At 50.0% G+C, this 24,807-nt stretch overlaps 1 protein-coding gene across 2 annotated transcripts in view; it reads right to left on the reverse strand.

Annotated features, from left to right (window-relative positions):
* The window catches only part of PTPRA (protein tyrosine phosphatase, receptor type A), a 119,417-nt gene extending 95,725 nt beyond the window's left edge, over positions 1-23,692 (reverse strand). For both annotated transcript variants that reach the window (XM_017829011.1, XM_017829012.1), the window contains exon 1: positions 23,625-23,692. The gene's annotated coding sequence lies outside the window, so the exon portion shown is untranslated. The remainder of the gene's footprint in view (positions 1-23,624) is intronic.
* Positions 23,693-24,807: the final 1,115 nt, after the last annotated feature.

Below are 24,807 nucleotides of genomic sequence, written 5' to 3' on the forward strand. Positions count from 1 at the left end.
CTGCCATGACAAGCTTCCCCAAAGACTTGATGCTAAATCACAGCCCAATTCTGGTTTGGGAAAGTGATCCTAAATCACAGCCCAATTCTGGTTTGGGAAAGTGATCCTAAATCCCAGCCCAATTCTGGTTTGGGAAAGTGATCCTAAATCACAGCACAATTCTGGTTTGGAAATCTCACATGACCCAGAGATAAACACACCCAAAAATGCCACGAGGACTTTGCAGGTGAGACCTCACCCACGTGGGGTTCTGTGGTACCATCAGCTATTCAACACACAGGCTCCAGGAGCCAGACCTGCTCCACAGTTTTCCAGACCATATTCAAGGTTTAATTTTTTTTTTCCCCCCCAGCCTTCAAAGGAGCCTTAAAATCAAGTCCTGGTACTGGTGAGGTCTTCTGATACATCCCAAGCCAACTGACTCCACCAACACCACCACCTCTTGGCTGGGATGATGGGAGGGAACTGCTTCCCAGATCGATCTGGTTAAACTGGAGGGTCCTCTAACTCCAATCCTTGCAGAAGGAGAGGGATCAGGGCAGGATTATGTAAAAGAAGGCTCCAGGCCAAAATAAAGGAGCCTGGGGGCAGGGCTGTCATCAGGGCGTAGCTCAGCTGTGCCTCCACTCACCGGCCCCTTCCCTCCCTCCCTCCCTCCCTCCATGGGACATTCTTTCACTCAGCCTGGCCAGGAGACTCTTGCAGAGGGTGTTTAAAGCCCTCAGAGCTGCCAAAAACGTCGAATTAGAGCGCAGTGAGAGCTCATAACAAACCCACCCCAGCGAACCCGCAGCACTGCTCGGCTGCCTGGCTGCGTGAACCCAAAAATCGTGGAAGCAAAAGACCTCCCGGCAATTACACCCAAAAGGTTTCCTGTCTCTGCACGAAATCTTTGTTTGCTTTGGGTTTTAGTGGTAGATGGGAGCACAGACTACAATTTGTGGGAGATAGGTTACTGCTGCTAATGCAAAGAGCTTTTTCCCTTCCCCTCTGAACAGATAAAAGCACCAAAAATGCTGCTCTGAAACAGCTTGGTTCTGCATTCACAGATGGTACCAAAAATTAGCATTATTTATCACTGGCTTTAGTCATTGTTGAAAAGAAAAACAGATAAAAGAAGACATGAACCTGAATTAAGTATATTTCTCCCTTTTTTTTGCAACTAATATTTCGAAATGCAGCAGGGAAAGAGCATTTTGCAGAGCTTTAGGAAACCACACTTAAAAAAAAAAAAAAGATACATTTACCCAAGAAGGAGAATGAAAACAGGCAGAACAATAAGAGTCACGGAAGTTTGCTCTGAGGAGACAGCTGGGAAGGTGAAAGGAGGAAGCAAGCAAAGAAAACACACAGCATAAAGACAGAAATTACACCAAAACAGCAGGAGAAGGATTATTGAGCCATGTCACATTTTTATAGCACTACATGCAGCGGGGGAGGTGTGATCACACAGGGCTGTAGGATGCCAAATGTAGCTGCATTTGTGCACAGTCACACCCCTACAGAGGGCTCAGCCCAGTCCTGCATCTCCTCGGGACCTCAACCTCCTTATCTCAGAATCACAGGGCATCTGAGGTCGGAAGGAACCTCCGGAGGCCACTTGGTCCAACCCCCTGCTCGTCCGGGTCACACAGAGCCGGCTGCCCAGAACTGTGTCCAGATAAAGTTTGAGTATCTCCAAGGATGGAGACTCCTCAACCTCCCTGGGCAACCTGTGCCAGTGCTCCATCACCCCCTAAGTCAAATTGTGTTCCCTGATGTTCAGAGGGACCCTCCTGTGCTCACTGTGTGCCCGTTGTCCCTTGTCCTGTCACTGGGCACCACTGGGAAGAGCCTGGCTCCGTCCTCTCTGCACCCTCCCTGCAGGTGTTGATGGACTTTGATGAGACCCCCGGAGCCTTCTCTTCTCCAGGCTGAGCTGTCCCAGCTCCCTCAGCCTTTCCTCACAGCAGAAGTGCTCCAGTGCCTTCCCTGGGCTCTCTCCAGTCTGTCCCTGTCCCTCTGGTACTGAGGAGCCAGAACAGGATCCAGTGCTCCTGGTGTGGCCTCACCAGTGCTGGGCAGAGGGCAGGACCCCCTCCTCGACCTGCTGGCCCTGCTGTGTCTCTCACAGCCCAGAAAACACTGTCCTTTGTCACCAGGGCTCAAGATCACGTTGGTGTCCACCAGGACTCCCAGGTCCTTTCCTGCCAAGCTCCTTCCCAGCTGGGTGGTCCCAGCACAGACTGGTTCCCTGAGGAATTTCAGGGAAACAGCAAGTGCAAGAAAGAGGAACACTTGCAGGCCACTACAACATCTGCTGTCAGACAGGAAAGCTCATCACCACAGAGCTTAGTTCAGATGAAGGACAAACAAAAAAGGCACAGAGAGCATCATATGATAAATAGGCATAATTTTCTCCAGTAGTGAAGCCTGTCCTCGCTGCAAGGACTTGCCATTTCCTCCCAGCACAAATGGATTACTCATGGACAGAGAAGCCAGGGGCAAAATTAACTCTTGGAGCCCAGCATGTCCCTGGAGATGAGCTCAATCCCAGCCTGCACCTTTCCTCACAGCACACAGACCAGGAGCCTGATGGCCTCTTTGATTGCTTCCATCACCACAATAATTACTTTAATTTTCAGCTTCTTGATTTTGGCAGAGACTCTCTTAAAAGCCGAATGACGAACAATTAAATGCAAGAATTAAGTGAAATAAGGTGCCAACAAGAGTTTGGTGTCTGCCCCTCTTCCCTTAAGTGGGGTGGAAGATTAAGTGCTCAGCACATGGGCTCCTGAGAAAGCCTCCAAAGGGAGGAACCCTCAGAAGAGATCCAAAAAGCCTTTTTCTTAATAGAAAACATCCAAAACCTGCCAATAACAAGGCTAAATCCTGCAGGACTGGCGAGATGGAGCCTTGGCTTCAGCTCCCACGTGGGCCCAGCAGTACAAATCCACTTCCCACACACCAGGGAGAGCAGCCTGGTCAGTCCAAGGTCTGTTCTGTCCTCCCCTGATGATTTTGTGGTGCTGGGCAGCCAAACATGCAAGTCACTGGTCCAAGAAGTACAGAGTGCAGTGATTTATGGAATTACCTAGCAGGGAATTCTGGCCATGGTCCTCCTTCTCAGGATTATAATGTGTTTTACATAAGATATTCACAGGACTTGAGGAACCCACAAGCACTTGCACGTTGCTGGGAAGAGGGACCAGGACACAATTCCTTCCCTTTTATGTTCTCACATGCTCAGGTTGGAGTGGCAATGAGGGACACAGCACCTGGGCTTCACACAGCCAGACAGTGCTGCAGGTTTCTCATCAAGGATCAAAGGAATGGGAACCCAACACCTTGGCTCCCAACGAGCCCAGGATCCCGGGATCACAGTTCTGATCTTCATGTAATTTTATGCATATTTTTTAAGAACACAGGTCATCAAAAATTGTCTCTTACTCAGAGAATAACAGCTGCATGACAGTCACATTTTAAGTTTTCTACTCATTCACGAATTCAAAAGCAAGGCCGAGCAGATGCACCATTAAGTACAGTTTCCTTATTTTTGAGAACAGGTATAATTATCTCCAACTTCACAGACACAAGCCACTCCTAGGGAATTGACCTGACAAACAGTGAGATGACAGAGGCAGCAACAAAAGCCCACTCACCCTGCCACTGGTCTCATGTCTCACAAAATAACTGCCTTCCCACCCAGAACTAAAGGTTACAACTACAGAGAGAATGAGTCAAGCCGGAAAGACCTATTTAAAAAATGGGAAAAAAATGGAAAAAAAAATTTATGAAAACATACAGGCTGCATAATACAGGAGAGAGGCCACTTCTGCACTGCACCTTGTTTGCCCATGCTTTGTCTCAGCTGCCAACCACAAATTAAATACTTCAGTTAAAACTTTGCTCATCTGGTACCTTTAATACTTCACTTAGTCACTCGAAACAGAACATCTGTTTTGCTTTTAGGCTTTCGGCAGTGACTCAATGTTATCTGCAGTGTTGGACTGCTGGAGATGAGTATTCCTGAGTTTCCCCCCCCATCCCTAGCAACAGGGAGGAGCAATCAGCCGGCAAAATTGTGTTATAAAATCATTACAGCCGGACACAAGTTGAGGAAGAAGAACAGGATACAGGGAGATTTCATCCTCAGCTGGGAACAACCTGGCTGAGCTCTCCCCACAAGCTCCCTGGGATCGATACACCTTTGGCTTCCAGGCTCTGGAGAAGCTGCAGCCTCCTGCTGTGTTTACAGCAAGCTCGATAAACACACCGCAATTAAAATGACTCCAGTAGCCTCCCAGCATGTGCATCCCCCAAAGGTTCATCCGTGATTTAACCTCCGCTGGCTCCAGGCACGGCGGAGAGCTCAGCATCCCATCTCCACCAGCAGGGAAGCTCCCGAGGTGGAGGCGCAGCTTCGGGAAGAGGATGCGGCAGCAGGAAATATCCCGGCACTGAGGGACCCAATTAACTCTGCTGACAAAAGGCACCAGCATCCCATTACCACGGAAGACGCTGTGCCTGCACAAAGGCATGCCCGGGAAAAGGACTCCAAGGATAACATATGCTGAGTGTATGTGCAAGGGAAGAGCCTGGGCACGGTGATTCTTGTCCTGCTGGAAGGGAAGGGATCTGGGCAGTATCCAAGTGAGCCGACAAGCCCATCATTCAAAGCCACTTCCCCCCCTCTGCGTGCAGGGATGATCCTGCTGCTCGTTCAGTGAGTGAATATTTTCCCTGGAAGGGCATCAGACATAAAGCAAAGCCAAAGATCTCCACCTCACCCAACGGTGGCTATAAAACAGACCCACGTGTCTGAAAGGCGGATACTCAGGCTGGCTTTACAGGGTTTCACAGAATCACAGAATTTGGTTTTATGGGGTTTCACAGAATATCCTGAGCTCCAAGGGTCTCACAAGGATCATCGAGTCCAACTCCTGTTTCAGTCTCCCCCATCAGAGGTGGGCACACCACACTCACAGAAACACAGAATCATTTAGGCTGGAAAAAACCTCTGAGATCATCAAGTCCAACCTGTGACCAATCCCCACCTCCTCATCCAGCCCAGAGCACTGAGTGCCACGTCCAGCCTTTCCTTGAACACCTCCACGGATGGTGACTCCACCACCTCCCTGGGAAGCCCCTTCCAATGTTTAAGCACCCTTTCTGTGAAGAATTTCCTCCTCATGTCCAACCTGAACCTCCTCTGGTGCAGCTTTAGACTACAAGGGGGGTTCACTGGAAGGGTTTTATGATCCACTTCACCCTCACATGCAGATAAGGGCACTGCCATTGAGGATGTGGATATCAACCCCCTGGGGAACAGAGGTCCAAAGGGAAATCTGGGGAAAATCCCTACTGCTGGCTCCCACCCGAGCACTTTAACCTCTGAAAGGTTTTCCTCTCCTTCAATAAAATCTTAAAACTGAGTATGGAGAGGGAGACAGCCTGAGACTTTCCCAAAGTGCAGGACAGACCTCATCCAAGATCCATTTAATTTAATAACTCCAACAGCAACACGACAGGTCAAGGAAGCAAGGTCAGACCCGCACCAGCACATACCATTTTCTCCCCAGACACTTCTCAGTCTCCAGCATGGACTGCTTCTGCACAGGGATCTTTATATTTTCTTTCCAAGAGTTTATCCAGTCACCTTTTAGATCCATGTACGTTTTTAAGCATCCTACAGCAAGCAGCAGCACAGGTTGCCCAGAGAAGCTGTGGCTGCCCCATCCCTGGAAGTGTCCAAAGCCAAGTTGGAGCAATCTGGGATAGTGGAAGGTGTCCCCACTCATGGCAGGGGGTGAAACTGGATGCTCTTTAAGGTCCCTTCTAACCCAAACCATCCTGGGGTTCTGTGATTAACACAAGTGGTGGAAGTGCTTACAGACACTTGACAGCACACAGAGGGAGGATGTGCCACCAGGACAGCACCATCATCTCCAAAAATCATCATCCCCAGAGCTCCCAAAGCTCCTCTGAGTCCTCACCCCAGACACTTTAGGGCATTTAACACAGACCACAGTGAACAAGTGTTGCCGTGCCAGTCTCAAGGATTCAAACTGGGCTCCTCATCAGAGCCTCTGCGGGCAGCGAAGCAGCAGAACTGGTTTGCAAAGAGAAAAGGGAAGAAAACACAGATGACTCTGATAACATGTCTAATTAATAAAGCATAAACGAGACGGGCTGGTTCAGGCTGCGCGTCCCATCTGCTCCGACTCCGGCCGGGATGGTTCCCATCTCCACGAGCACCACTTTCCATGCAGATATTCCCCCGTGCTGACAAGCCAAAGATGTGCCCTCAGCACCCGGGCACACACACTCTACTATGGTATTACTGTACATCCCTGTGTTCTTTTCATTAGGAAAAGGGGATGAACAACGAAAAATATGAGTGACCAGCATGCAAAGGATGGTCCTGAGGCACCAAGGCCATATCCCAAAGACCAAACACAAGAGTTTGGTATACCAGAGTCTGATGTATCTTCATAGTCCTCCATGGCCTCTAGAGAGGTATTAACCTACCTTTAAACACTTAACCCCAAAACAGTTAATATTTTTTTATTCTGTTGCACTTTAAGTGACTTTGCCATCAGCTTGTGTGAATTTCTATGGTGTAAATGCAGATTTATAAAGATTTATTTATGGAGTGATTAAGTCCAGCTCCCTAAGGTCAGCAGTTAGAGTTATGATACCACAAGATCAGGTTCAGACAAGGTCTTGATCTCTGCATCTTTCTGATCCTCCTTGTGAAAAAAATAAGCAGAGAAGACACAAACAGGAGACTCCCAGTAATGGGAAACATCCAGACACTCTCACCAACGTGCACCCTGGCCCTTAAAAGCTTCAACAAAAGGAAAAAGAGAGTAACAAAAGGGAGCAACGGGAAAACAGCGGTCAAGTGGTGCCGACGGTTCTGGTGCTTTCTGAGGACAGGCTGACTCATTCTCCCCAGTTAAAGCCCAAACACCAACACCAGTCAGTCTGCTGGCACTGGGAGTTCACGGGTTTTTTTGGGTTTCATTGCTACAGGTGGATTCAATGAAAATGGAAACCTTCCAAGGAGAGCAAATCCTTCAGAGGCAGAGAGGAGACTGCAGTCAGTTCCAGATAAGCTTCTGCTTATTTGGTACCTACGTATCACTTCATGCACGGTCACATCAGCTGTTGGCATCTGCTCCCAAAAAACCAGCAAGAATCAGACCCTGAAAAGACAATCCATTACATTCTTTTTTAAAAAAGGGGAATGAATGAGCAATGTCCTATTGGGAAAGTCCACACCACACCTACAATGATGGCAGAGAAGAAAGGAATCAGCCCGGTGCTCAAGCCAGGCAAACGGGGAACGCCAAGGCTTTATTAGAGGAAATCCTTGAGTAACTTGGATGCAAACAAGCTCATCTCCACCTGGGATGCCAAGATCCTTTCTCTGTCTTCATATTGAAGAGGTATGAAAATCAAAAAGGTCTGACCTGCTCTCAGGGCTGGCTCGAGGAAGGACCAGGGAGGATTTGCCTTTGCAGGAGAATCCGCAGCCCAAACCACGGAGCTCCAGCTGGGACATCCAACCCTTATGACCCACTCCAGCCCAGCTTCTTGTCTCCACAGCCCTCAAGATTCAACAGCAATAAACAGCAGAGAGCTGCTGCTTGTAAATCACAGTTGCTACACTGAGAATTATCGCACATCACAGTGTCAAAGGAACAACAACGCGGCGATGGCGAAATCCTGCAGCACAGATTTGTTCTCCAGACTCAAAGCTAAATGCAGACAGTGCATGTGGGTGGCTGGAACTTCATCCCAAGAAGGTCAACCAACACAGGAAGCCTTAGCTGCACTGGAATAGTTAAGATTTCGGGCGAACTACTTAAAAGCAAGCAGTTCTCCTCAGGAAATGGACAGTAAGTTGCTGGAAGCATCCTGGAAGCCTTTCCTGTGACAAGGAACTGGTTACTGAGGAATGGAGCTAACTCAGGTACAGGCACAAAATAAAAGGTAGAAGAGAAGTTGAACTGGAACTTGCTGACTAAGCTGAGCTGGTCTGGGGTGGGGGGCAGGGGAAGTCCAGGCAGCAGCCAAGTGCTCTAGAATAGGCACAGAAACAAGTTTCCACGGGAGTATGTTGCTTTAAAGTCAGATGTATGAGATCATCTTGTCCCCTTGAGGATGTTGTTTCCTAATGTTTTGCCCAGACCGATCGCAAATGTCAAAAGCAATGGTTGGTTCTGCTGGTTTTGGGGTTTTTTTTGGACTACCTTGAGTCCCCGCAGAGCCAGTCGAGGATGGGAATTGTAGACTCTGTTCTGTCTTTCACATTACAAATGCAATTACCTCTGCAGCCTGATTACAGTGTCTCCTGTCAGGCTGATTCTGCAAGAAGCTGAAGGAACAGCTTGCCTTTCAAAGGGAGTTAGAAACATTCCTGTGAGTCCTTCTGTGCTCTGTGGTCATGTGCTGATGAAATTTAACAAAACTGCAGTCCTGAGGGAAGAGCATCCCTTGGAGAAAGCTGCTCACACTGTCTTCTAAAACGGATGTGAAATGCCCTTGCAAAGTACGGAATTTCCTGGGCAAAAACCTGATTCCTCTTGCTTTTCAATCCTCCCACCCAGATAATGCAGAAAAACTTCCAGTAGAAGAAGATTTTGAGATGCAAGTGACAGTTTGGGGATGGACAGGCTTGTCCTACCTGGATGCAAAAGATGCCAGGTCAAGCAAAACAATAAATGTTAAGGCTAGTTTTGCTCCTCTTCCCAGACATGAAGGCAGAGAGCATCTTGGAGTTAGCTCTTGGATAACTGCAAGTGGAAATTAGCACTACAAGCTGGAAACATCTGGATATAGACAGTTAAACAAGATAGTATCAGTAGGTCACATCTGTTTTCCACATTTCCATTTCAGCCTACCCAGAGGCAGGAGTCAGGCGCTCGGGGCACCGGCTGGAGTCGGGAGTTCCGTGGTGGGTTACCTGGGGTTCTGCGAGCTGGATGATCACACAGGTCTCTGCCACCAGGTGAGAGCTCGTTTTTCCTCCACCTCCCACCCCAGGCACTGCCAGAGCTGCCCGTGCCAGGCTCTGTGTCAGCCACAGTGGGATCAGCTCACCTGGCAAAGCGTCAGCCGGGACAGGGTGCCGTGCCGGAGCGTGGCCTGGCGCCAAGGAAAGCAAGCCCAGCTGCCTTGCCCCATCACCAGACGTGGTCCAACACGTGCAGAAAGAAGGGAACAGAAAAATAAACTCTCCAGAACAGCACCACCTCCATCTTACATCAGCTCACCTCCGTCATGAAACAGCCCCTCAGCTCCTCACACCTTCCTTTCCCTTTGGCACCAGGGCAACAGCCCTCCCTGCTCAGCCAAGGAATAACGAGAGAGCTGTGCCTGAGCCCCAGAGAACATCCAATTTTGACAAGACAGGGCTTGACCATCCTGTTATTAAGCAGGAAGTGGGAATACTAAGTGCAAACGGTGAAATAGGCACAGCTGGCACCAAGGTTAGAGGGAGGTTGCAGGACAGGACTGAAAGAGAGGAGGTTTAGATTTGGTATCAGGGAGAAATCCTTCCCTGTGAGGGTGGGGAGGCCCTGGCACAGGTTGCCCAGAGAAGCTGTGGCTGCCCCTGGATCCCTGGAAGTGTCCAAGACGAGGTTGGACAAGGCTTGGAACAACCTGGGCTAGTGGAAGGTGTCCCTGCCCATGGCAGGGGGTGGAATGAGATGGTCTTTAAGGTCCCTTCCAACACAAACCATCCCATGATTCTGTGACTAAACCACAGATTTCAGCTCACAGCACATGCCTGACAATCAAAGATGACAAGGCTTAGCAGTTTATTATTAGTAATGAAGCCTCTGCAGGATGTTTTCTGTCAGAAAAAAGCAAAAGTGTTGCTTTCTCAGCTGCCCACTACCTAAAGGGAGCTGAACAAGGCCCACTTCCGAGGGAACAAGTCCCTTTTGGATCAGACAGTGGACAACTCAAGCGGGAAGAGGTCAGCACCATTAGGTCTAATCACCAAGCATGAGACTTTCAGGCTTAGGGCATCTCAAAGGCCAGCATTTCTCAATAAGCACGGAAGCACCAACTCCTTTTATTTCACATCCCTCCCCTTTTCCCCAGGGATGACAGGCAGTCTGGTGTGACACAACAGGAATACCCCAGCCTCTCCCTGGACACCAAATCTGTGAGCAAGGCTTTGATAAATGGGAGGAGGGAAGTGAAGGAGAGGGAAGTGAAGGAAAGTTCATGGAAGAGAGCTCACAGAAGACAGGAATATTAAAGAGTTCAAACTCGGCAGCCAGGAAAGACTTAACAAATAGGCATCTTTGCACTCAAAGCTGCTGACAAACAACCCTGCCCAGAGGAAAGAAAAATCACAAGTGGAAGAATTAAGTGGGCAAGTGCTTGACGTAAGTGTGATTTTGTCAACAGAGATAATTTAGGGAATGGGTTTGTAAAAGCAGAGGATGCCTGTGAGGAGAACCGGCTTCAAGGCCAGGCTGGACGGGGCCTGGAATAACCTGGTCTAGTGGGAGGTGTCCCTGCCCACGGCAGGGGGTTGGAATGAGATGGTCTTTAAGGTTCTTTCTAACCCGAACCATCCTAAGAACGGCAGCTCCCCTTGGGAGCTCTCCTGCACAAAGATTCCAAGGCGCCTGCTCGACATCGCTGGGCCCTGAGCAGGGAGAAAATTCAGCCCAAACGAGGTTTTCCTCAAGTCAATCATTTTTTGCTGCTTCCAAAATTTAGACCTGTACGAGCTCGGTGTCTCCAGCTGGCACATCTGCAGTGCTGGAGTCTGGGATACTGCAGTGCCACATGCCAGGGCACGGGGGAGAAGAGAGGGTTTGGCAGCTGGAGACCAAGAGGGAAGGAGGAGACAATCCAAAACACAAGCCATGAATTCAGCTCCAGAATAGGAGGGACCAAAATTGCACCCAAAAATAAATTCAAGTGGCTCTTATTAGCAAGAACAGATTTAACAACCACATACATTTTCAGTTCCTGTCCTCCAAACCATCATTCCCAATGTTCTCACTTCTTTCCAGATGTAGATCCAAGTGCCTCTGTGACCCAGGCACATCTCAGAGCAGGTGTCTGGGGTCAGATCCAGGATGGAAGCGACAGAATGTCTGAAGGGAGAACACAGTTCAAGTGCTTTGAAAGCTCTAGTGTTTTATTCAATGTTTTCACTGCTTCAAAGTAAAATCAGAGCCCAGCTTCCAAAAATACGTGAAGTAAAACCTTCAGCAATGAGAAAAATTGATTCTAACGTAACATCCAACACCACAGTTTGATGGGGTCATTTGTAACCTCACATCAAGTGACCACAAGGCAAATTGGGGTGGTCAGAAACGCTTCAGAACTGGCTGAAGTACATCCACCAAAATGAAGGAACCCAGTGGCTGAACTTTGAGCAGAGGCTGTAGGACCTTCAGAGGGCAGGAAAAGGGAAGTCAACGTCCCTGCTGCTCACAGTGCATTTGCTTCAACCCTACAGCCAAGGCTGGCATTCCCACCTCTAATAAGGACAGGGAGGGGCACGGAGGACTGAGCTCTGGATGCCAGGTGCTCCCTCGGGAAGTGAATCTCTTGGTGAGTCACATCAAAGCATCCCAAAGGAGCTGAGCTGCCATTTGTCACCTCCAGAGCAAAACAATCCTCCTGCCCCAACAGCCCAGTCCTGTCAGTGCAGACAGAGCTCCAGGAATGCTTGAAAAGATCAGTAACAATTACTGTAACAGGCAAAATGGGGAAAAAAAATGTGGAAGTGGCAGCCATCTTCCTAATCCCTGGGCTCGGGATCTGCTGATGGAGGGGGGAAAATGGCATTGCCATGACCATCCAGGGGGCTGGAAACAGCTGAAGTGACATGGAAAGTGTTGGATATAGGATGGGATCGGCCACAGCCACAAAGAGCATGGTGAAGGTATCCCAAGATGACCTTTCCCTGCTGGACTGAAAATCATGGAATAACAGCCACATGGCCATGGAAGCTGCTTGCTGTGCTACCACCCATGTCCTTCATTAGTTAATTACTGACATGTCTATGACTCCATTGCCCTAATGAAGCGGCAGGAGAGGGAAAATTCAATATCAAATATAAAGAGGAGATCTCAGCTGGGCAGCAATACCTTCCCTGGCACAGCGGGGTGGAATTTCAGCACACAGGGCTCCTGGAGCTTCAATTCCCTTAAATCCTTGCTACCTTTCTCGGCCTGTGGGCACTGAACAGCCCAAAATGAAATCCCCCTGTGCCCACATGCAGCACCATCAGCCTCCTAAAAGGATGAATCCTTGAAGGCTTCAAAACACAGTTTTAAAGATTCTCTCCCAAACTGAGCCAAACTGTCAGTGGGTGAGATTTGCACTCTCCAAACACAAGAGAAGCTGTGGCTGCCCCATCCCTGGAAGTGTCCAAAACCAGGTTGGACGGGGCTTGGAGCAACCTGGGATAGTGGAAGGTGTCCCTGCCTGTGGCAGGGGGTTTGGAATGGATGGTCTTTCAAGTCTCCTCCATCCCAAACCATTCCATCATTCTGTGAAACTTGGGCACCCTGGATTATGGGCAGCAAAAGGCAGCAACTTGTTTTGGGCAGCAGAGACAGTTTAAACACCTCAAACTACAAGTTTTGTGTTCTAGTCTGCTGTGCTGCCCAAAGTCACCTGCCCAGCCATGTCACCTCTAATGAGGCCACAGCCACCAAGCCAGGCCCCACCACACCAGCACCTCTTTCCACACGAGCCAAGCACGTTAATCTCCAAAGATCCCATGCTGGCAACTCGAAATCCACTCCACAAAAATAAAACCATTCCAAATAACACATACCAAAGCAGCTGAGCGAGTATTGAGCAACTGCAAAGTTCTTGGCTTCCTAAAACCAGTCATGATCTTGCAGTAACTTCAAAAAAAGCCCCACGGAATAGGTCAATTCCCGGGTTTGGATGTGGAGGAGCTCAGCCTTCCCGTCACTGCTGAGGCTGCCTGGCTGCCCAGGAGCCCTGGCTGCAGTTTCCACCCAACCATCATCAGACCTGTGTGGCTCATCTCTGAAGCACTTTTTCCCCTCAGGCCCTCAGGACTTTCCACCTCTCCCATCCACTTGTGCACAGACTTCCTCGTTCTCCGTCCACCAGTCAAACCAGCTCAATGTTCAGAGTCAAAATTCAGTTTCTCAGCCTTGAAGTTCAAAAGGGAGGGGGTTTGTTCAGGGGCTGGGCTTCCTGGCTTTGCTCTGGGGCTGGGGGGGTGGAGAGGGAATGGAAATGGATGTTTTCAGAGACCCTAATTACACGCTGTGTAATTCCTCAGTGGAGGCTGGAAGCTCTGCCAGCATCCTGCCTGCAACTGCTCTCACACTTGGGACTGAACGATTTTCAAAAAAGATAAGCACAAAGGAGCTGGGTGATGGGTGAAGGGCTTCATTCTGGTTTGCAGTGAAAAAGAGGCATCAATCTACCAGGGTTGTGTCCCACAGGAGTGCAAGAACCCCCATCTGCAAGATGCTGAGCATCCCCAAACCTCCTCGATATGGGCAAGGGGAAGGGGCTAGAGCAGCAGGAGCAGCTGAGGGAGCTGGGGAGGCTCAGCCTAGAGAAAAGGAGGCTCAGGGGGGACTTTCTTGCTCTCTGCAACCCCCTGACAGGAGGGGGGAGCCGAGGGGGTCGGGCTCTGCTCCCAGGGAACGAGGGACAGGAGGAGAGGAAACGGCCTCAAGCAGTGCCAGGGGAGGTTTAGGTTGGATATTGGGGAAAATTTCTTCATAGAAAGGGTTGTCCATCCCTGGCACAGCTGCCCAGGGCAGTGGTGGAGTTCCCAAAAGCCCTGTGGATGTGGCACTTGGGGATACAGGTTAGCGGTGGCCTTGGCAGTGCTGGGGGAATGGTTGGACTCGATGGTCTTAGAGGGCTTTTCCAACCCAAACAATTCCATGATTCCATGATATACATGGGAATGCAGACCAAGCAGCACCTGGCAAGATCAGGTCCAGCCACGTGTTTCAATTAACACTGAATTAAAGCTCAGTGAAAGCAATGCTGGGCAGAAGTGCACTGCAGGGAATGCAGCAGCTCTGGAAAATGGGAGAGGGCTTGCAGGGAACGGTGCTGGGGCTGCAGCCCCTCCATGGAGAAACCACCACCCTTCCTTACAGCACGTTCCTGCTCTGGAGCCTGCTGCCAGCTCACCATGGGCTCCTCTTGGAGCAGCATCCCAGTGTTGGGCAACAGGGCAGCATCAGGTGCTCCATCCCACGCTGCTCACTCAGCTGTGTGAGAAGGGAACAAGGACAGAGGGCTCTGAGGTTCCCCTTTTCTTGCCAGAAACAGGCAAAGATCCAGCTGAGGATGTATCCTTTTAAAGCAGCTCCCTGCATTTCACAATTTATCTTCAAGTTTCCACAGGAAGAGGGCAACATATGGGGAGTTACATAAACTTGAGCAACCCCCACAGAATATCGTGGAAAAAACAAAAAGGCAAATACCTCTGCACAGGCACAGAGCCTGGTCTAACAGATTTCAAAGGAGGCAAAGAGCAAACCCTGTGTTATGTCATGGATAAGAACTGGACACAAGCAGCAGCATCAGACACTCAGGTGCCTCCACAGCCTGTCCTGGGTGGATCAAGAGATCCGTCACCTTTGTGCACACACAGCACCGGTTTTACACCGGAGTCACCAAGAGCTCCCCTGCAGCCCTGGCTGAGGGACATAAATTCCTGCAGGGACCCTCACAACAACCATCCAGAGGGATGGAGACGCTTGGGGACCCTCCAAACCACTTTAACATGCTGATGGACCCAAGGTGGAAATTGTTCAAGCAGCCACCAGGTTTGTCATCCTCTCTGGAGTCTCATCCGAGGAGGGGATGGGAGGGATGAGAAAGGATGAGTGTGCCTTTTAGTTACCCCCCAGGAGAGCAGAGATTCATCTTAACCCTTCCAAAGCTGCCTTTTTTCTCTGTCAGTTAGTCCTTGCCTATTTTATTATTTTAGTTTTTATTCATTTGGCTGCTGGGTTTTGGGAGGCCAGGTGTGCCTGCTCAGCACAGCCCAAGTCCAGACACTGCTGCAACACAGACCAACGGCTGGGCCACAGATTTCACCTCCAGGCACCTGCTGGAGTAAAAAAAATAACTCCTGCACAACCACTGAAGACCAAGCCAGGTACAGAAGATGACAAATGAGTTGTCTGAGTACACAACTCCCTGAAAGGAGCTTGTAGTGAGGTGGGGGTCGGGTTCTTCTCCCAGGGAACAAGGGACAGGACGAGAGGAAACAGCCTCAAGTTGTGCCAGGAGAGGTTTAGATTGGATAGAAGGGAAAATTTCTTCACCAGAGGGGTTTCAAGCACACTCCTAGATAAGCTTAGAAAACAATTTAACCTTTCTAATCCCAGTCTCAATCCTCCAGCTAGCCGGGTATCCAAAGACAAGCTGCTGCCACCAAAGATCCCACCCAGTATTCCCACCCTGCCTGGAATGAGGATGCAAATTCTACACGGCAACTGGGATTAAAAACATCTATTTGCCTGTAGCCAAATAGGTTTAAAGTCTCCTCAAGAGAAAATCTTGAGGATTATCCATGCTTTCCAATTTATTATTCATTCCTAACTCATCTCTGTTCATCTCTAATTCATCTTGGAGGGGTGGCTTTAGTGTCTGCTATGGGAGGGGCATGAAGCTCCAGCATTTGGACTAAAGTTGTACTTCTGAGCTTCCAAGAGTGGCCAGTTTGCCAGAGAGTGAAATCCAGAGGCTCCAAGACACACCACATGTTCAGCAACACTGGAAAACACATGTGAATATATTTATTTTCAGCCTTCTCAAACACATCCATAAGAGCTTTGCTTCTGGAACACCAGTGAGATGATTATCTGCTGGCCTGATAAAAACATGACTCAAATTGTAGAGCAGCAGGGAAGTTTTGCAGGCTGTCCTGCCACGCACTATCACCAGAAAAATTTATGGTACCTCAAAAACCTTCAGGTCGAGAGCCAGGATATCCCTGTGCCTGGAACAAGAGGCTGTGCTTTCCCAGAGCGCTGCTGGAATCTTTATAAACCACTAAAATGCTATTCTTTTATTTAAAAACAGAACAAAACAAAAAAAGCAAATCCTGTTCTTCATATTTCTCCTCTTACTCAGTGAGATTTACTTAGTTGAGCTTTGCAGCCTTCTAGAAACCTCTAACAGCCTCAGGACTGTGAGGTCTGTCCCTTTTGCCCCACGTTTTGCTGAGTGTCTCAGGTCACCCTGACACCAGTAGCCAGATCTGAGTATCCTCCTGGCTTTTCTTCCACCTATTTCACTGCCTTGGCAGGTTGCTTCTTCCTCCAGCTCCATTTCTCCTGTCCCTGGTCCAGGGCTGGGTCTGCACAGCAGAGTTTTTCGTGGATGGAGTAAGAGATGCCCTACTGGGAGCTAACAGGACTTTGTGCTGGTTGAGGCCAGGAACAGATTTCCTGGCTGCAGAACCCTCTCTGACAAGTACCACGATGTCATTTACTGACACAAATTAGTCCTATCAGCCCAGAGCTGGCCATGGGTTGTGAATGAGGTGTTTGAAATCCCCAGAGTAGGAACTGAGACACCAACTCTAAAAACACAAGGTGGAAAGCAAGGGATGGACCCCACACATCCCCAGGGATTACAGGAGGATCTGCTGCTTGGTTTGCAAGTTCACCACTGTGGCCTGGTGGAGTGAGTCCAGAGGAGGCCACCAAGATGATTAGAGGGCTGGAGCACCTCTGCTATGAGGAAAGGCTGAGAGAACTGGGATTGTTCAGCCTGGAGAAGAGAAGGCTCTGGTGTGACCTAATTGTGGCCTTCCAGGACCTGAAGGGAGCAAACAAGGAAGATGGAGAGGGACTTTTTACAAGCATGGAGTGACAGGACAAGGAGGAATGGCTTCAAATTGAAAGAGAATAGCTTTAGATGGGATATTGGGAAGGAATTCTTCCCTGTGAGGGTGGTGAGGCCCTGTCCCAGGTTGGGCAGAGAAGCTGTGGCTGCCCCTGGATCCCTGGAAGTGTCCAAGGCCAGGTTGGACAGGGCTTGGAGTAACCTGGGCTAGTGGAAGGTGTCCCTGCCCATGGCAGGGGGTTGGAAAGAGATGATCTTTAATGTCCCTCCCTGCCCAAACCATTCTGTGCCTGTATTATCACTGTCCCCAGAAGATGACATGCTGGGTGCACAACAGACAAGCGAGGATGGTTGGGTGCCATTTCTGGGCAGATCCTCTACAAGTTGCCTTCTGGGAGGAAGATCCCCAACTCCCTGGGATCAGCATCCGAGCACAGACCCAGGGAGACATCCTGCCTTCAGCAGTTACACCAGAACTGCTGCTCTCTGCAGCCCCAGAGCAAGGTCACCTCGGATGGGGTGGAGCCCAGAGCCAGATAAACCCCTGGGGTTTAGAACATCAGAACAATCCTAACCCAGAGATTATTTCGAAACATCAGACGTGATATGGGAGGACAGTCATCCTGGGGGGGGGCTGCTTCAACCCCAGAGCAATCCAGCCCTGATTGATTCACTGCTCATACCTGGATCAAGGCTTCCTGTCATCTATTACTTAACTTGGATACACAAAACCTACAAGCTGGAACACGCTGAACCCTGTTTTCCACACAGGTATGCACCTCTGCAATCAGCCTCTAACACAATTTTATCCATGCAGTTGCAGAGTCAAGCAGCATTTTGGGCCCCCAAGTTATTAATCCAGGTCTTAAAACTCTCTGTCTAAGTAGCATCCATCAGCCAAAGCTTCTAGTGGTTGGGTATCCAGACACTGGGAAGTCCATCTCTTGCCAGCTGGGATTTCCAGGCTAGACATCTCCCATTTCCACTGCCTCCAGGACTCAGCCTGGAGAGATGTTCACCCCCTTGGTGCTCACAACCCCAACAGCAAACAGTGAACCTACCAGAGACAGGCAGGGGTGATACTGCCTGTGGAATTCACTTCATGCTCCCCAGGTAAACGCTGAGAAGTCAGGGAGGATGCCTGCACCTCCCCTTCTGCAAACACACAGGGATTTGGGGGAGGGAAGGGATCTGGGGGAGGGAAGGGATTTGGCTGGTTTCCCTTTGCTATGCAGAGGAAGGCAGAGCAGGGATGTCTTCCCGGAAGGACCAAAAAATAGCTGTGGCTCGAGTCAGACTGTGGGGCAGGATGAGGAAATCCTCGTTATGGCAATAAAAAGGTCTCAAGTACTTGGCTGGGGCTCCAGGAATCCACCACCAGGCCAGGCTGGCTCAGAGGCAGCTTTTCACATCAGCACGGTGGGAACATTTTTGTTTATTTGTTCCTCAGTGTCAGCCAAGAGGGAAGGAGGTGGTGGCCCATTCCTCCTCACCACACATGTCCTTGACTCCCTGCAAAAGCAGAAGGCTTAAAATCCGTGACACCTCCACCTCCTGCTCCCTCCCACCAACCCGGGATGTTCTGTCTCACAGACAGGTTTTAATTTTCCTTCAGAGGAGGGACAGCACGACACGACCTGACTCACGCAGGAGAGGCAGAGGTTACGCTCTTGTCTGCTCCTCTGAAGTCAGAGGACTCTTGTTTTCCATCCCAGATCCAAATTAGTACTAATTATTCCATGCAAAATGGAGTTGCTTCAACAGGAAGGAATTAGGACAACAAATTATTCTGGAATAAAGAGTCGCTGCTGCCTGAGCAAGTGATGTGTTTGCACAAAGAATAAAAAGGAGCACTCTCAAGGCCAGGTTGGACAGGGCTTAGAGCAACTTGGGATAGTGGAAGGTGTCCCTGCCCATGGCAGGGAGTTGGAATGAGATGATCTTTAAGGTCCCTTCCAACCCAAACTATTCTGTGATTCCTTGATTCTTCCACAGGTGCTTTGGGAAAAAAGCAGACCCATTTTTTAAAAGATTTCCAACCTCCATGCCTCTTACAGTAGACACCAGGATATTCTACGTGACCAGTATGCCAAAACCCAACCCTCAGTTAGTTGTTTTGACTTCCACCATCAAAACTACAGCCCACAAAACACACCAGTACCATAAGAGCAACCACAACACAGTTTGTTTGATGACATGGCTGGTGCCTTCAAACAGGTGAGTTTTCACTCAGGGCAGGGAGAGAAGGGAGAGGGATTATTTGTGTGCCCTGGCATAGAATCACAGGATTGTTTTGGTTGGAAGGAACCTGAAAGACCATCCAGTCTCACCCCCTGCCATGGGCACAGACACCTTCCCCTATCCCAGGTTGCTCCAAGCCCCGTCCAACCTGACCTTGGACACTTCCAGGGATCCAGGGGCATCCACAGCTTCTCTGGGCAACCTGTGCCAGGGCCTCTCCACCCTCACAGGGAAGAATTTCTTCTTTATATCTAGTTTAAATCTACTCTTTTTTAGTTTAAAATTGTTCCCCTTGTCCTATCACAATTTGCCCATATAAAAAGTTGCTCTCCCTCTTTTTTTAAAAGCTCCCTTTAAGTACCAGAAGGTGTTCAAAGGTCTCCCTGGAGCCTCCTCTTCCCCAGGTGAACCCCCTCAGCTCTCCCAACCTGGCTCCAGAGCAGAGGGGCTCCAGCCCTGGCAGCATCTCCAGGGTCTCCTCTGGACTTTCTCCAACAGGTCCATGTCTTTCCTGTGCTGAGGCCTCCAGACCAGGATCACTCCCCCACCATCACCCCCTCCCTGCACAAACACAGCAACCCCCATCCCAGAGGGGCAGCCCCCACCCTGCTGCACAACAAAACACCTTATGCTGAAAAAAAAAACCACATGAGGAGAGTCCATCACAGGGGGTTCCGGGCCCATACTGGGGCCTGGAGATGACATTTAAGGTCTCCTAAAGAGGTTGGCCAGAGAAAAGTACAAATGAGCTGCCTCTGGAGTAGTGGCTGGGCAGATTTGTGTGACAGTGGCAACATCCACGGATCCCACGACACGTTTCCCACAGGCTTTGGCTACACACAGAAGTTTCAAGCACTGACAGGTCCTCACAGTCCAGGCACGTGAGCTGCATCAGAGAAAAAGGGCTTCCAGAGTATTTGTGAGTTTAATGAGAAGCAAGCACTCGTGATGAAAGCCACTCTACCCACTTACAAAAGCTGGAGACATCAGGAAGAACAGGATCAGACCAGCCTCTAGGGATATCCAGGACCAGCTGCTCCAGAGGAATACGCAAGAAATCACTCTGGACAGTTCGGGAATCACTTGCTTATCGCTAAATCTCTTCCTAAGCCCTTCAGATAATGATTAAGCACCAAGGTTCATACCCTATATATTAAATATTAATCCCTTCTAATGTGACTGCCGACGTTCCGGTTATCCGACTCGGATAACCACACACCTCCAACAGCCCACTCCTCTTCCACCCCAAACCACGTAAACACGAGGTACAAAACCCAGCAGTGTCCTGTGAGCCAGCCAGAGTCTCCTCAGCCTCTGAGCCTTGAATCAAAGCAGTTGGATCCCACCGAGAGCAGGAGGGAAGGAGTTAAGAGCAGGACATGAATCAGCCACTGCTATAAATGCGGACATTTCCTACCTCTCCACTCGAGTGTCTCTTCCTGTCCGCAGGCTTTGGAGATGCTTACGGACCCGGTCATGTTTAAATGACTTCCACTGCGACAGGAAAGCCCAGGGATTTGTTTTATTTCCAGAGCAAAATGCGATTTGTGAATGAGCCCAGAAAGCAGCTGCGAGGGCCGAGTGACCTCCCGTCCGTGTCACAGCAAGACTGAAGCACCAGGCGGCAGCTGGTGCCACTCCTGACCCTATGGAAGCATATGGGCAGTCTGTTCCATGCAAAATATCACACCTTGCACTTCCCAGTGTTCCAGGGCATCACATAGACCAGGAGGGTGCCACCGCGGCTCAGCTGAGCACGGCAGAGGTGACACAACCCACGCCCTCCACGCTGGGTCAGAATCACAGAACCAGGTTGGACAAGAACTCTGAGATCATTGAGTCCAACCTTTAACCAGGATCCACCATCCCGCTGCAAACAGAGGGCTGGAGCAGAGCAGAGGTAGGTCAGCGGCAGGAGGAGATGGGGAGAGAGGGAATTCAAACTACTCTTCCTCAAGGATGCTGATGTTGGACATGGACCAGTTTCACGAAGAAGCACAGAGATCCAGTTACTTGAGAGTGACATTTCAGAAAGGCAGAAAGGAGCTGTGCCTCCTTAGCCTGGGAACAACACAGTGGTACCAGCACCAGGACAGCAGTGCCCTGGAAAAGGCATTCTATTCCATTCTATTCTATTCCAGCACTTCCCAGGATCCCCACACTGCTTTCACAGAATCCATTAGGTTGGAAAAGACCTCCTAGATCATCGAGTCCAACCTGTGACCGATCCCCACCTTGTCATCCAGCCCAGAGCACTGAGTGCCACGTCCAGTCATTCCTTCAACACTTCCAGGCATGGGGACTCCACCGCCTTCAACCAACTTTAACCAACCACTTGCTTTAACCATTTGTTTTTATAAAGACCAGGCAAAAACCCTGGAGCTTCCCACAGACACCCCACCCCACCCCCCCAGAAATCTGTCCCACAGGGATGGAGAGGAACATGTGGAGCAGGAAGGTGGCAGCACCCACCTTCTGCCCTGCACAGACACCGAGTCTCTCTCTCTCTTCCAGCACCCCCGGGTCCTTGGGAAGCTGCAGTCCCTGCTCCCCAAAAACATCCTGGCTCTTCACCTTGGCCCCAGCAGAAGCCACTGGGGGAGCTGGCAGTGCCGTGACCATCCCTGTGGTCTCATTCCTCATCGCAGAGCCCCACACCGAGCCTGTTTCCCAGTCTCTCTGGGAATAACAGCATGAGTTTGCATCTGACGCCTGACAGAGAGAGACAAACCCTCCCTGCAAACCCGGCTGCAGCCACCCCGTGCACAGCCTTCCCTTCCCAGCCACAGGCTGCTGCAGCAACAGGAATTAAAATAAAGATGAAAAACTCCTGTTTGGGCTGCAGTTTTATTTCCTGTTTCTAGAACTCCTTGTACAGGAGGACAAATCCCTAAATATTTCCAAGCATCCTGCATGCTCACGGCAAGCTCCCCCCAGCCACGGCCAGGCGGAGAAGGGATGACTAATTTTTTTAGCATAAGACGCTGCAGAGCGTCCTGTGAACAAGCTCAGTAAATTCCTGAGGCTCCCGGCAAGGACTCCGCCGCTCCTTGCGAAACTTCCCAGCTGGAACCTCACAGCCGAAAAGCCAGAAAACATCGTTCTCTTCCCTCCTCCAACAAACAGAGGTTGGGATTCCTTTCACGACAGTATTTGGATTTTTAATGTCAGTCCGTATTTAGCAGGAGGGAAAAAAAGCCTCCCTTCCTTCCTGTCACATTTTCCACCCTCGATGACATCCAAGATGAGGAATAAGCAAGTGCTGGCCGAGGAGGGAGGACGCAGCTACTCGAGCGTGGGAGAGCCTGGAGCGGGGCAGCCCGGACCTTCCCATTTGGGATTCCCATTTGGGATGCACGGAGGCAGTGGCAGGGAGGGGAGAGAACCCTCGGGGAGGGGACAGAGCCCTTGGGGAGGGGACAGAGCTCTCAGCAAGGAGGGTGCCCCTCCAACGCTCCAGCTTGGAGCATCTCCCGGAGGGATGGTGCAGGCAGGATCCAGGCCATGAGCTCCCAAGCTGGAATATCCCTCCTAAAACAAGCCTTTGGTCCCGGGCTCAGCCCAGAGCTGCTGAGAGGGCTGTGGCCAGGCCGTGGGCCAGGTGGGTTCCACACTGACTGCATGCCCCAGTGTCCTGCGTGGGGGTGTCCACGGATCCAGGTAATCCCGTGGCAGGGAGGTGGGTGGGCGGTGGGAGGAGATCATGGCAATGGTAGTCCTGGCCTGCAGCTCTGTTTCCTGTGTCACAGGTGGGTCCACAGCTTGGACCTGTGTTTGTCCCTGTGGGTGCAGCAGGGGAAGGGGTCGTGGGTCGCTGCAGAACCGTGGCTGGAAGTTCATAGAATCATGGAACGGTTTGGGTTGGAAGAGACCTTAAAGGCCACCTCATTCCAACCTTCCACTATCCCAGGTTGCTCCAAGCCCTGTCCAACCTGGCCTTGGATAGTTCCAGGGATGGGGCAGCCATGTGCCAGGGCCTCCCCACCCTCACAGGGAAGAATTTCTTCCCAGTCCAATCTAAAACTACTCCCTTTCAGTTTGAAGCCATTCCTCCTTGTCCTGTCACTCCAGGCCCTTGTAGTCCCTCTCCACATTCCTTGTCAGCTCCCTTCAGGTACCGGAAGGCCACATTTAGATCACCCCAAAGCCTTCACCAGGCTGAACAATCGCAATTCTCCCAGTCTTTCCACACAGCAGAGGTGCTCCATCCTGCTCTGATCAACTTGGTGGCCTCCTCTGGACTCGCTCCAACGGACCGAGTTCACACGCCCCGATCCGTGATCACTTCTAAAACCCACCGTTATTATTAACGAACACACACACGAATACACGTACAAACATACACTCAAACATTCAAACATTAAATCCCGCGCTGGGTAGGTGGCTGGGGGGGTGACCCCCCTCCGCCTCCGCGGCCACGCGTGGGTCGCGCCCCGCGCCCCTTCCCTCACCCCCACGCCACCCCCACATCCCCGTGCCCGCCCCGGTGGGCGGGGGGATCACCTGCGCTCCCCCCGCTCACCTGCGCTCCCCCCGCTCACCTGCGGCCGCTGCTCCCGCGCCGGCTCCCGCCCAAACGGCTGCGCTGCGAGGCCGCGGGGGCCGCCCGTAACCATGGAGGGCGCGGCGCGGGCGGGCGCGGGGGGTGCTCGGGGCGCAGGGGAGCGGGGTGCGAGGGAGGGGAAGGGGAGCGGGACGCCCCCGGCGCCCCTCGGGGCTCTCCCGGCGCTCAGCGGCGCCGCCGCCGCCGCCCGCCCGCTGCCGCCGCCATCGCGCGGCTCCGCGCAGGGGGCGTGGCCGGGGCGTGGCCGGGGCGTGGCCGGCCGGGGGAGCGACCGGTGGGTGTGGCCGAGGGGCGGGGCTGGTGGGCGTGGCCACACGGGACCCGCGGCGGGGCGGTGCTGCCCCCTGGCGGCGCGGAGGCGGTTCTGCACTCCCCCCCCACACACACACTCCCCGCGTCCCGCTTCCCAAAACTCCAGTCGGGAATTTGCACCATGTTTTTGCTACATTATTAAAAATCCCAGAATCAGATTTTTTTATTTTATTTTTATCATGTTTTTGTGATATTATTTATAGTATTATGCTATATTATTATATTGTTTGCAAGATATTACATTACCATATTAGTTGCATTATTATATTAGTTGCATTATTATATTAGTTGCATTATTATAATAACAGTAATTACAACATACGATATTGTTAGATAATATACAGTATTAATATATAATAACAAATATTGTACATGATATAAAATATTAATTATAGTGATATATTTATCATTTAATATTATTCTATTATTTACATTATAATAACAGTAATTGTACTGGCAATTACAATATACAACACTAACAGATCATATACAATATTCATATATCATATATAACATTATACATAATATAAAATATTAATTATATTCATAGAGTGATTATTTTATTCTATTATTTTTATTATATTATTTATATTGTTATGATAATAGTAGTTATAATAGTAATTACCAAACACAATATTAACAGATAACATACAATATTCATACATATTGTATTTTATATATAATATTATACATAATATAAAATATTAATGCTATTAATATATTTATTATTTTAGATTATTTTATTATTGATATTGCATTGTTTATTTTATTATAAGGTTTATATTGTTATAATAATAGTAATTATAATTATAATATTATAGTAGTATAGTAATTATAATAGTAATTAC

This window comes from Lepidothrix coronata, unplaced genomic scaffold, assembly GCF_001604755.1.
Source record: "Lepidothrix coronata isolate B3197 unplaced genomic scaffold, Lepidothrix_coronata-1.0 Scaffold156, whole genome shotgun sequence".
Taxonomy (NCBI): domain Eukaryota; kingdom Metazoa; phylum Chordata; class Aves; order Passeriformes; family Pipridae; genus Lepidothrix; species Lepidothrix coronata.